Source organism: Zonotrichia albicollis, chromosome 8, assembly GCF_047830755.1.
Source record: "Zonotrichia albicollis isolate bZonAlb1 chromosome 8, bZonAlb1.hap1, whole genome shotgun sequence".
Taxonomy (NCBI): Eukaryota; Metazoa; Chordata; class Aves; order Passeriformes; family Passerellidae; genus Zonotrichia; species Zonotrichia albicollis.
The window spans coordinates 15,459,689-15,472,319 of NC_133826.1; the positions used below are offsets into that span (position 1 = coordinate 15,459,689).

Genomic DNA, 12,631 nt, shown 5'->3' on the forward strand with positions numbered 1-12,631 from the left:
TATTCTTAACCCCAAGGATTACATGGTTTTGGCCCCAGTTCTCCTCCCCACCAAGGTGGGAGGAATGGGCAGTGAGTGAGTGCTTGGTACTTAGTTGCCCGCTGGCATTAAACCATGACAATAGACAATTCCTGGTGGGACAGACTCTCTCCAAGTAGATGAGGCTACAGGGAAGAAGAAAGCAATGATATGGAAGTGACAAATTTAGGGCAGCCTTGATGTTCCAAACAGACAACAATAGGGGTTGAGGGAGAGAGGGGAATGCTCAGTAGCTAGGAAAGAAAAAAGAAAATCAAATCACCAAAACACATATTATCCTCAAATTTAATAATTATTCACCTAACCTGTTATTATCACTAGTTTTTCTTTTGGGAATGGTTTTCCACAGCTGGAGATAAAAACATTGATTTAATTTTCATACTATTAGAAATGTAACTAGAAGTAGCTTTGTGCTCTTAGACACAAGAGCTTAGAGTTACAACACCCTTTGAGGTACATTAAATCACAAGGTTTTCATTACTGCCAAATACTCTTTATCTCAAAGAAACTTATTGCTTAATTACACTTTTAAAATGTTGAAACAGTAATGATTTTTATTATTATAAATTATATTTTAAAGTTTACCCAAACAATAGAGCAATTTGCCTTTAGAAAAAAGGCACATAAAATTATCTTTATTTTTTTAAATAATACTGTCACAGTTGTCTTGGTGTTAATGGATACACTCGGAGTATGGTGATAGGACCCAAATAAGACAGTAGCACAGTTTGTCCCTTAGTGAGTTTAAATGTGACCTACTCTATTAAAGAATCACAAAGTCCTTTTCCATCAATTTTAAAAAATGTTTTGAATATAAGAATTCATCAGGATTTAGGGGATTAAGAAATCACTGTCCACAAAAAAAGATCTGCAGAAATTTTCATTAGTTTTTATGAGTTGGCAGCAAATACTCTAGCTGTGAACTTTTATGAAGCTATAAATATAAAGGACCTTCTGATACTGGTATGATGATAATTCTAAATTTCCTTTTTGCAGCTGGAGTTGATCCCTTGTATTTGGTAAAAAAAAAAAAAAAAAATCTCCTTTTCTGTAATTTAACAGAGAAAGTTGGCTCAACTACTGTATTGCCTTTGAGCACTCTGAGTGGAAGTTCATGAATTAAACCCACATGGCAACACAACCCCCATCACCACCTTTCCCTTAAGGTGGCTATAAAATGTCAGTAGAAAGCCAAGCTGTTTATTTTACTTACAAAATCAAATTCTAAGTAAATGAGTTTCTAGTGGGGCGTATCTTTGTAACCAGCTCCGTTACATCACTAAACTTTTATTAAACTATGCAATAAATACTAAATCAATCATTAATTGTTTAAGTTCAATACTAAGGGTGAAAAATAGGAAAATGTAAGTAGGCAACCTATTCCATAAAAGACTAGGATGCTTGATCATGGAGAGAGAAAAAACATTCTTTGTGACTTACAGTTTTTACAAAACTTGATCTCCCAGGGAATTTATTTTTTAGGAATAAAATTTTACGGATTTTGTCTACATATTTGAGAATCTCTGTGGTGAAAAGTATTCCTGAGTTACTCTGATAGATTTGTGCTACTCTAGATTTGGTGGAATATTGCCAATATGTTTCACTTAATTGCCCAATAAACAAGGAAGACTCATTTTCCTCACAGTATCTTGGGAGAAGAACACAATCTGAGACAGAAAGGAACTCATTCTCTTGGCTTCTGAGTTTCTAAACAAATACCAGAGAAGAAAAGAAGCAGTCCAGAACAAAAGCCATCCAACAAGAGAAACAGAAATGCTGGCCTACAATTACTGCAGTAGTAGAACAATACTTATTTTCCTTGCATGGTTTCCTAGGATTCTCAGGAGCTTGACCAGAAAAGAAGTAACCAGGCTGCTCAGATATACACCAAAACTCACTGTGAGAAGTTGCATTTGTATGTCTCTCTCCCAAGGCAAACCAAATATCAGTTTAACTAGTGGAAAGTTATCAATCATGCAAAAGAAGATCGCCACAATTAGACACCCACTCTTAGTATCTGTAAATCTATGAACTGAGATGTCATATCATTATTCACTGACTCTGCTTGGGATTATGAACTAAGGTCAGCAAGCAAACACTGCAGAGCACATACTTTACTGGACCAGACTAATGATGGCCTATACTTTAAATCTGAAAAGCTTGACTAGACTCTTGCACTCAACATCAAACATATTTCAGAGCTGGAATACTTGCTGTCAGCACCTGTTATTCATGTCCACTGATGGGAAATATAGGGAATTCTATATGTCCTTTGCCTCCATATATGGTGCATTTTCCTATGATGCAACAGAGTAATGCAGTGTGTTTGCTGATATATCTAAAAGGGAAACAATTTTCAGTCCTGCTTTTTTCCAGTATTATTCTGTAATAATCTGGAAAGTTCAGCCTTGCAATTGATACATAAATCCGTTTTGAAAGAAGCTGTAAGTAGCTGCAGTGATGAGAACAGAGGGTCTCTGTCCCTCCTTCTTTGATTCTATATTACAAAGCAGGCTACAAAAATGAAACATTGGAGATTCTTGCTTGCTATCATTTTAATAATTGAGAAATAGATCTCAGCTCATGTACACAATTTTTCACAGAACCAAAGAACCATTTAAGTTGGAAAAGGCCTCTGAGCCTTTTCAACTCCAAACACTGAGTGATCACCACCTTGCCAATTAGTCCATGGTGCTAAGCACCATGTCCAGTCATTTCTTGAACACCTCCAAGGATGGTGATGCTACCACCTCCCTGGGCAGTCCATTCCAATGTTTAACAACCCTTTCCATCAAGAAATTCTTCCTGATGTTCAAACTGAACCTTCCCTAGCACAACTTGAGGCCCTGTCCTCTTGTCCCATCATTTGCTACCTGGGAGAAAAATCTGACCCTCACCTGGCTACACTCCCCTTTCAGGCAGTTGTAGAGACAAAGAGGTTCCCCCTGAACCTCCTTTTCTCCCGGGCAAGCTCCCCCAGCTGCTCCTCACAGAACCTGTGCTCCAGACCCTTCCCAAGCTCCACTGATCTTCTCTGGGCTCACTCCAGCCCCTCAAATACCTTCCCTGCAGTCAGGGGCCCAGAACTGGACACAGCACTTGAGGCAGAACCTCACCAGTGCTGAGCTGACTGAGCAGAGGGGAATGAAGACTGTCCCCGGTCCTGCTGGCCACACTTTTCTTGATACAAGCCAGAATGACATTGGCTTTCTTCAATTTCAAGTTTCCTTTGGAAAAAATACAGTTCTAAGGTGTCTAAAAGCACATTATGACTGAACAATGGTTTATTAGGTGCTCCCAACAGGTGACTGTAATTAAAAATAAGGTCACATCTAAGGAAATTAATCCAGGTGAACAAGGGCCTCCATTTGTCTCCTTTACATGGAGACAGTCATGTAAAGTTCAAGAAGCGCACAGATATAACTTAGAAACCTAATTAGGCCATTAGAAGTAAACTCTATTAAAAACCACCCGTAAGCTTTAACGATAAACTGCAGCCATTTCAAATTTAATACTGCACTAGCAAGTAATACTGCCATTGAATAATTCAACATTCTCTAACATAAGGCAAGATGAGAGGAATGAGAAAGCACAATTGCTATTTTCATTATGATGTGCCTTTTTGGAGGTATAGTATAAACCTCATAGCACTGGCACTAATTATTTTGGCATCTTATTGGCAGTCACAATTAGACAAAATGCAAGAATTTCTAAGAGCAAAATAAGTTCTTGGCTAGATTTCTTCAGCCCAATATACTTCATACTTTTATTTATGGCTAAATTGAAGCTGGATGTCAAATCTGGGTCCCTTAGAACAAAATCTTAATAATTAACTGGCAAAACTGAACATGATCGTTTCTGACACACCTACACTGGTAATTATTGCTTTGAGGCCATTTACTAATGAAATTAATGTATTCATTGCCCTAACAAATTAGCATAACTCATACATAATGCCCCACATTTCAAGACCTTCCTAGAAAAACAACACTTAATACCGCAGAATGAAATGGCAAGGGCATTACATGGAGACAGAATTCACTGAATTACTACATGTTAAAACCACAATGGCTAAGTGTTAGTTATAAAGTAAAATGCAAACAATGTGGGTATTGAAACCATTAATAGTGTAGTCAAGAGTATACAATCGATTATTATCTTTGCACTTCAAATAAGCACACATTACAATAGCAGTAACCATGGAATGTAATTAACTGGCTACTCTTAGAGATATGAAGTATGAAAAGGAGGCAGTGCTGAAGCAATTTCTTTTTCCTTCTCAAATTCATAATAAATACAGTGTGGCTACTGTGCTTTTTCATTCATATTTCCATTCAGATTAATTCAGTGCCTGGAAGTGGCTACAGCAGCCATAGGGTCAAGCAACAGCAAAAGGCAGATTAAAGGCATTACCTTTAGAAATTACTAAAACATTAGCACCAGTCTACTGCCATTTCTAATTGGTAAGATTCTTTCAGTTATTCCCTGAGTCTTCTATCTCACCATGCAGAACAGAGGTCAGGGAAGCAAACCATCATGTGGCTAGATGCAGTCCCAGCTTGATGGAGGGCAGGGTGGAAAGCACATCTGCTCTGCTGGCTCACCTGGCAGGCTGGGGGCTGCACTGAGGCCCCCAGGCCACAGACCTAACATGCACTGCCACCGACAGACCACTTGCATCCTGTGACCTGCAGAGTGCTGGTAGGAGGCAGATTTCATAGGAGGAACCATCCCTTTTAAGCAGGAATAATCTCTGTATATACTTCAAATAATAAACCCACTTTGAAGGAGAAGAGGGGGGTAAAGTCACAATGAGTTTTCATAGAGTCAGCTATACTCTGCATTGCTCAGAATTCAACCCTGGGCTCAACCAGCAGATGGAAGGCATGAGAGCTAAGGAAAAATTCAACAGGTCTTTCTTCCACATAACTCAGGAGCCAGCCCTAATGACAGTTAGAGCAAGGTTACTTTGCTTATGTTCTCTAAAAGTGTCTAAAGGTTATTTCCTTCAGAGAAGCACTGAATAGGAGCATATTCTTGGGCCACCCTTTTCTTCCCTCCTACACAGGCATAAATGCAAAGAAAGAGTCTCTTAGCAGATCCTCAATTGCATCAGTACCTCTTGCTACAAAGAAAGAAAAAAAATGTCCAAGGGGAATATGGAAATATTATGGAATAATCACCTCAAGCAAGAAGTTTCCCTGGAATCTCATTCATACATGTTTGGCTCCTGCCCACAAGCATTAAGTTTTACATCTTTATTAATGTTTTTATTCTAATCAATGTAATTTAGATTTTCTCATTATCCATACAAATGCCTGATCTTTTTCAACCCTCTTAAATTCCACCCCTCCAACCCTCCACTCCCATATCTTGTGCCAATGAGTTCTATATGCTAATTAAAAGTTGCATAAAATTTCTTTTGACCAGTTCTCTATCTCTTGCTTATCAAGTCATTCTTTCCCAAAAATTCCTCTCCATTTGAGACTTCCTTATTTAGCAACTTTCCCCACTTTGAATTAAAAATCCAAGTCTCTCCAACAGTAGTCTTTGACTATATCGACATTTCTTCTATATTTTTCATTATTTCTTTTTAAAATAGAAAATAAACAAAATAAAAGATAGCATAAGAGATTATTCTAGCCCATTGAATTTGCTTTAGACACTGCAAACATCCCAAAAGCACATTTTAGAACGCTTAGAGTCCAGCAGTAGATACCCAGTGTTGAATCACAAAGGTTATTATGCTCTCTCTCACACAGACATGAAACCTAATTATACTCTGGCTATCACTAAGTATAGATAGATAGCTTGAGGTAACTAATGTATGAATGAGAGCTCTCAATTTGTGCCTGTCTGAAGACCTGATCTTCAGCCCAACCTTGTGAATTGTCAAGAAACCGCTTCTTTGAACTTTGGCCTGTTGACACACAAAGCCATTTATAAATGGGTAAATGCTACCTCATTAATACCTCTCACAACTGTGCAGGCAGGGAAAAATTTTCATTTACACTACCTTTTTTTACACCTTTACACTCAAACAGTCAGTCTCTATGTACTTCTGACTGTTATATAAAGCCACAGTAACAGTAAGCAACATGAACAAAAATCAGGTCTTCATCATTTCATTAAGCAGGCAGCAAGTAGTATAAGGCTACCTTCTATTTTTCGTGAGTTTTCGTCTAATTAAAAAAAAACAAAAAAACAACTCTACACCAAAAAACTTACACAAATGTTAGATATTCCTACAGTATTTTATATCACTGCACAAGAACAGCACTTCCCAGTCAAGTTATTGTATACCTTTTCACTGAGAAATAGTATGTGGTTGGACCACAGAAATCTACACCCCATCGTCATGGCTGGTCTCTTCTATGGCATTTATAGCCCTAGACTGAAGTACTCCTACATCTGATTTCCTTGTCCAGGTAACAATTATGTACTACAATATTGCATTAGTATCGACTGTTTGAGTCACATTTATGTGGTGAAGGTCAGTCCTCTTTCATCCCCAGGCACTCAGTTCACCCGCTTTTTGCTTTAGGTCTCTCAATGGTGCATAGGTTTTATTTTTGGCAGCACGCCTATTTTTAGTTAATTCCTTTGTCTGACATGTTGTTACTTCTCTCAAACGTGCCTCTGCAACCTTTCTTCCTCCAGGTCAGCTGTAATTTCTGTCCTATCATTTACTACTGGATACAGAGTTACCTTTGTATTGCTGATATTCCCAGCAGATGTCTTTGTCCGACCCAAGTGCTCCTCACCACCTGTCGCCTTGCTTCCAGGTTTGGCTATAAATAATCCAATCCTCCCCCTTGCTGGTTTGACTATAAATAATCCCCTCCCCACCCTACTGGGTTTTGGAGTCAGCTGGTTCCAATTTAGACAAGGTGGAGCTTCCCTTTCCTTTACAGAGTTAGCTTTTCCTCTCTTCATTGTGCAGTGATAGCATTTCTGTGTGAGTAACACAAACTCAAAAGTATAGAAATGTATTGGTAGGTCCCTAAGTCAAGTCTTTTGCCTGTTCATCTACATTTTCATTCTAGCACTTCTCACATGTCAAAGTTACAGTACCAATATGTACAAGAGACACTGGGCTGTGCTTATGGTCAAGCTGACCTCTGCTTGCCTTGCTTTCCACAGGAGGCCCAACAGGTCTACTTTGTGGACAAGTCCTACAGGGCATCCTCAGCTACCTACCTTGTGCCTATGAATGTGCTTGTGGACCTGGGCAGGTCACAGGGCTGGGGTTCTCACCTGCCTCCATCTGTTCTAGACCACAGAGCCTCTGTATGTGGTCTGTGGTCTGGACATGAAGGCAGATGGGTGCCCTTCTTAGCAATTACCCCAATATAGCTTTCCAGAGACTCCCTAAAGCAGGGTTTGTTGAGGATGTCTAAACTATGTGGACAGGTTCCATGATCATCTGAGTTCTTGTGACTGCAGGTGTCTCTCAGCACAGGTGTTCTGCAGTTTTAGTCAATGAGCTGCAGTTAGGTCCTGACAAACACTTGTCTGAGGTATCCAGAAACTCTTCCCCTGAAGCTCATTTATCTGGTGCTCAAGGAAACTGCTTTCTCTTCAGCACTTCTCATATAAGACCTGACATTTTAATACACATTTTGCACATTTCAGAAGCAAAGAAATGCATTAAACTCGTCTCAGTAGTTTGCTTCTGTACTGTACTGAGGAACACAGTACCTTGGTGTACCTTTACTTGTTTGTCTTTTTAAAAAAATAAGATGGAGGAATGCTTTAGTCAGACTAGGGTGGCCAGTGTAAAGTTAAGAGGAAGGCAGTCCACACACCAGCAGCCAAGATTTAAGAGGCTGTCTACTGGCAATTGCTATAGGAAGAAGGGCAAGAGGAAAACCAAACAAGAAACATCCCATCCCACCCAGCCCTGCAAAAAAACCCCCCGAAACCATAAAACAAAAACCAACCAACCAAAAAAAGACGACAAAAACCAGAACAAACAAAACCTAAAAAACCCCCTATAACAACAAGAGAAAAAAAACAAACAAAAACCCAAACAAACAAAAAACCCCAACCAAAATAAAACACCCCCACCAAAAGCTCCTAGGAGAAGTTAAATCCAATTGAAAGAGGCACATGAGTTTTCTTAATGGACTGTCTTCCATAGTTTCAGCACAGCACTTCTCTAGGCAGTCTATTTCACATTCCTCTTCTCAGTAGGTAGCTGTACCAAGTAATAAATGCTGCTTCTCAAGGTTTTGGCTCAAGAATGTCCTACAGAGGATGAGGCAGAAAAGAGGCAGCATCAGAATCTGACTTGAGAAAATATTCTATGTTTATGGCATCCTCGGGAAAAGCAATGACTGCAGCAGTAGTAGTAGGCCACCTGCAGCAAGATAAGCAGTAAGTGAGAATTAAAGAGGAAAGAAAATGCTGACTGATTTTCTCAAAGACATTAAAGACTTGACTGGAGCCAGAAAAAAAGTGATGGATTGGCTGGGGTGTCTTTCACACATCTTCTGTAAAAATTTAGAGTAAAAGCAGAGATTATGGAGTATGGAAAAGAGCTGGTGAGAGAAAGCATAGTAAAATCTTGAGAAGATCCAGATGTCTGTATGCATTTATTGGCATTATGCCATTTTACATGTAGGGAAGACCTGTATTTGTGCCATGTATTATCCAGCCTAGACAGAGCCTTGCATGATGGGGTTAATGTGGAGGGTGCCAAATGGGGCAGTTATGTCCCACATGCAACTGGAGGCACTGGTGCAGCATTGCTGGAGTAACTGTGTGTGACCTTCAAGGCTGTACATACAAGTCTTGCCTGCAAAACCCGTGAGAACTTTTCCTGCTATGATTACAGACTTACTAAGTTAGACTTTCACAGAGTTATATAACCCTATGTGGTAGTTAATGAAGTGCTGGATGTAAGAAAAATAACTGCAATGTTATTTTGCCCCTGGTATGCTTTGCCTTATAAGGATTAAACCTAGAGCTGATTCACTTGTGTTCTGTGATCTCTATCATGCTGCAATAATAATACTTAGCACTTTATAGCACTTCTCACTTATAAAAAGTGCTTTATAAACATTATCTAATTATTAATCTTCACAACAGTCCTGTGATACAGATATACAGGTCAATTTAATGTCCTCTTTTAATAAACTACTACTACTTTAGTAAATTGAAAAGTATAGAGCACATTAAATTCACTTAAGAGAAACAAAAGTTAGTGAAAAAATCACAATTCTCCCTACAACATTCTAGAGACTGTCAGTGATCACCACCTCAGAGGTCCACAGAGAAAATATTTCAATTTTCTACTTGAGACTCATTGTTTTTCTGGTGATAACATGAATAACATGAAAGCAGAGAAACTCTACCAAAACAAATGAAGTTCCTTGATCAAGACCACAATATACTAAATTCTACACAAGCAAAACACAGTACTCCTCACCCTACAAAGTTGGGGATCTAGGTATAACACCAAAGGTTAAGAGATGGGGAATGGGAGGAAATCAGTACAGTTAAAAAGCAATCATCCCTGCTCGTACTGCATCTGCCTACAGAAACCTATGCAGAGCTACTCTAGATCAGTATACTCCTTATCTCATTAGCACCCTGTAGCTCTCCCTGGTGATACATCTCAAACGTTAGTGTTTATGATCAAAGACAAGACAAGAGCTTGGCATTTGGTTAAACACATCATGCAACCAGTCCCATACTAGCTACTGTGAAGAAAATTAACTCTACCCCAGCTATAACCAGTACATTTACATAACTGCAAAGTGAGTTTTCCACACCACCACTGTTTTCCACAATGTGAGGCATGGACTTGTCTGTGGGATAAATCAATGCAGGGCAGAAGGCTGCTGTTCATGGATGAGATGGGCTGCCCTATGCATTGCTGACATTCAGAGCTATGTAATGAGTGAGGAAGGTAGAGGAAACAAAAAAAAAAAAAAAAAAGGACAATTTTCTACTTCAGGTAATTATAAAGTTTCCTCAAATAGTATGGAGTCTACATCTAGTTTTTTTTTCATATGACAGTCTATGAGATACAGGACAAGTTTCCTAAAGCCAAGCTTTTTACTCAAGGTCATCTATCAACTTATGTTCCTCAGGTGCTCCATGCCTGACTTGAACTTTGGGGTCTGCCTTGCTTGAAGTGCTGATCACTCATAAATGCAGCTGAAATTAAAGAGAACTGTGCTTTCAGTTTACTACCCAATGTTAAATATTGTGAAAAAGATAGAAGCAGGATGTCTCAAACTGGATTCCCAAATTAGTAGGCACTTTCAACTTTGATTTACTCTGCCTCAGTCGCCATCTGTCAAATGAGGACAATCTCTCCTCATTTCATGGAGGTGTTGTGAAAATAACTTCATTTATGGTTTCTGAAGCACTGTAATGTTGAGTGCTATGCAGAAACCTAGGAGGAAATTAATAGTTCTGTCTCTGGAGCAAGTTCTGAAAAGCATGCAATAAAAAGGGCCTGAAGGCACACACGTAACTGAAGAATAAAATATTGGATTTTATATACTTGAACAAAATATTTGAACTGTTCAATGAGTGAGTGCTGTACTTGCATTATCCAGCAGATTTCATCCTGATTTTAAACTCAATCTCAGCCTTTATTTGTAAATTACCATGTTTCTAAAAATTTGTATCTATCCAACTCTCCACAAATATCATAGCGCAGAATTCTACTGATAAGCCTGTGACTCAATAGCATCACTAGGAACATTTAGAGTCGCTCTACAGATCTTAATCATTTCAGCTCATGAAATAAGGCAACAATAGCCTCTTTCTCAACAGACAAGAGTACTTCAAGGAAAGATCACACTTTGACAAGATATTTTGACGGTATACTGAAACAGCAAAAGAAAGGTGCAATTCAGGGGAGAAAAAGAGCTCAAAATTTTACACAGAACAATACATATTCACTTCCTCTCCAGAAATAACCAAGCCATTTTGATCATAGTCTTTACAAATGTTTTGCCCCAAGAGGAAGCCCAATGTGGATGTTATCAACCCAAATATTTAGTTTATGAAGAAATGAATTTAAAGTAATTTATAAATGAGGATTTTCAGTTAACCTTGATGACAGTCAATATTCTCTGCCCTATCTAGAATACACAGGCTCACACAGTTCTACACAGTGTTTTGCTTGCTGTGCAAGCATCTCTCCTAGCACATCTTCAGTACTGAGAGGGTTTTGCTATTTATGATTTTTATTATACACTCTTTATCTCTTTCTAGGGAAGAATATTATTCCTTAGCTTCCCTTAAATAATATACAGATGACTAATCACTGTGGCACCCAGGAAAGATATGTCAGGTAAAGTAAACATTCTGAAAAGAATGAACCCTTGAGCTATCCCTGCCAAATACTCTTACCTGGAACTGTCACAATGATTGTGGTGCAACCAAAGAAGGAGCCTTTGATGACTGAGGAGTTATCTAAATGAAACAGGTTTGTGAGTGGAAAAAAGCCTACCGCCAGTTAGTCCAAACTAGTGCCACTTAATAGAAATGATAGAACCACAGGGCTGCTGGTCTTTACTATAACAGTGAGGCTGTCAAATGCATTTCTAAAAATGTGACTGAGAAAAAACTATTGTCTGCTTTACTTCCACTTGTTCAATTTGCTTAAAAAGTACAAAAGCAATGGCTGGTTTTGGGCTGAACAACATTCAGTTCATATGGTTTATAAGGGGCTGGAGCTAAAACTAGAACTGCAGCTCCCCCAACATCAACACAGAAAAAAGGACATCCAGTGCCCTCCATCCCTTCTACAACCAGACTTTATAAAACAGGTGCGTGGAACAGCATTTATGGTTAAAGGGGTAAAAAAAAAAATCCCAAACATTATTATGTTACTTGCAACATGAAAGAGGATGCAACCTTTTTTAGGTGTGCTGAAACAATCTGGTTTAGGTGTGCTACGGCAGAAACCACTTGTTCTTTGAAGTTGTTAAGAATGGTTCTTATGTGTATATCAAGCCCAACTTCTTACATCTCCTTCCTACCCTAGTGCTGGCTACTCAATCTAGAAAGCAATCTCCCCAAAATTTAAACTAATATTTGCAATGTCCTCTCCATACTTTCACTTTTTCTCCCTAGCTATCTTACTTTATCTTTACTTCTCCTGTATTTTGATACCAAATCCAGTTGTCTGAGTAACAATTCTGATGCCCTGAAACCCATCATGCAATGCCACGTAAGGATCAAAAGAGGACTTTGTTTAAATTCCTGGAAGTGTGAAGCCTAACAGATGCCACAGTGTTTGAAGTGTGATGCCACATATACTGGCATCAGCCTATGACAGCATTTCGGAGGCCAAGACCCCATCTCCTCCAGAGTCCCCACAGATCTGGGGGACTCACACTGTACACACAGCCCATAGGCAAATTAGAGAGAACAGAGGCAGTTTCAGGGACAGCAAATGCCCACAGATCTCCTTACTGACTACCAATTTCACTTCAATAAATACTGTCAAAAACATTCATATAATCAGTTGTGTCACTTACCTGTGGTGCAAATACGCTTTTTGTCAGATCACCTCCTGTTCAAGAACTCTAGAAAAAAACCCACACAAACAAAACAGATAGTT

The 12,631-nt window shown here is 38.9% G+C and overlaps 1 non-coding gene across 50 annotated transcripts in view; it reads right to left on the reverse strand.

Moving 5' to 3' along the window:
- Window positions 1–12,631, reverse strand: part of LOC141729846 (uncharacterized) — a 485,161-nt gene that overhangs the window by 155,743 nt on the left and 316,787 nt on the right. For all 50 annotated transcript variants that reach the window (XR_012581340.1, XR_012581341.1, XR_012581313.1 and 47 more), the window contains one exon: window positions 12,549–12,596. This is a non-coding gene — a transcript (uncharacterized LOC141729846). The remainder of the gene's footprint in view (window positions 1–12,548; window positions 12,597–12,631) is intronic.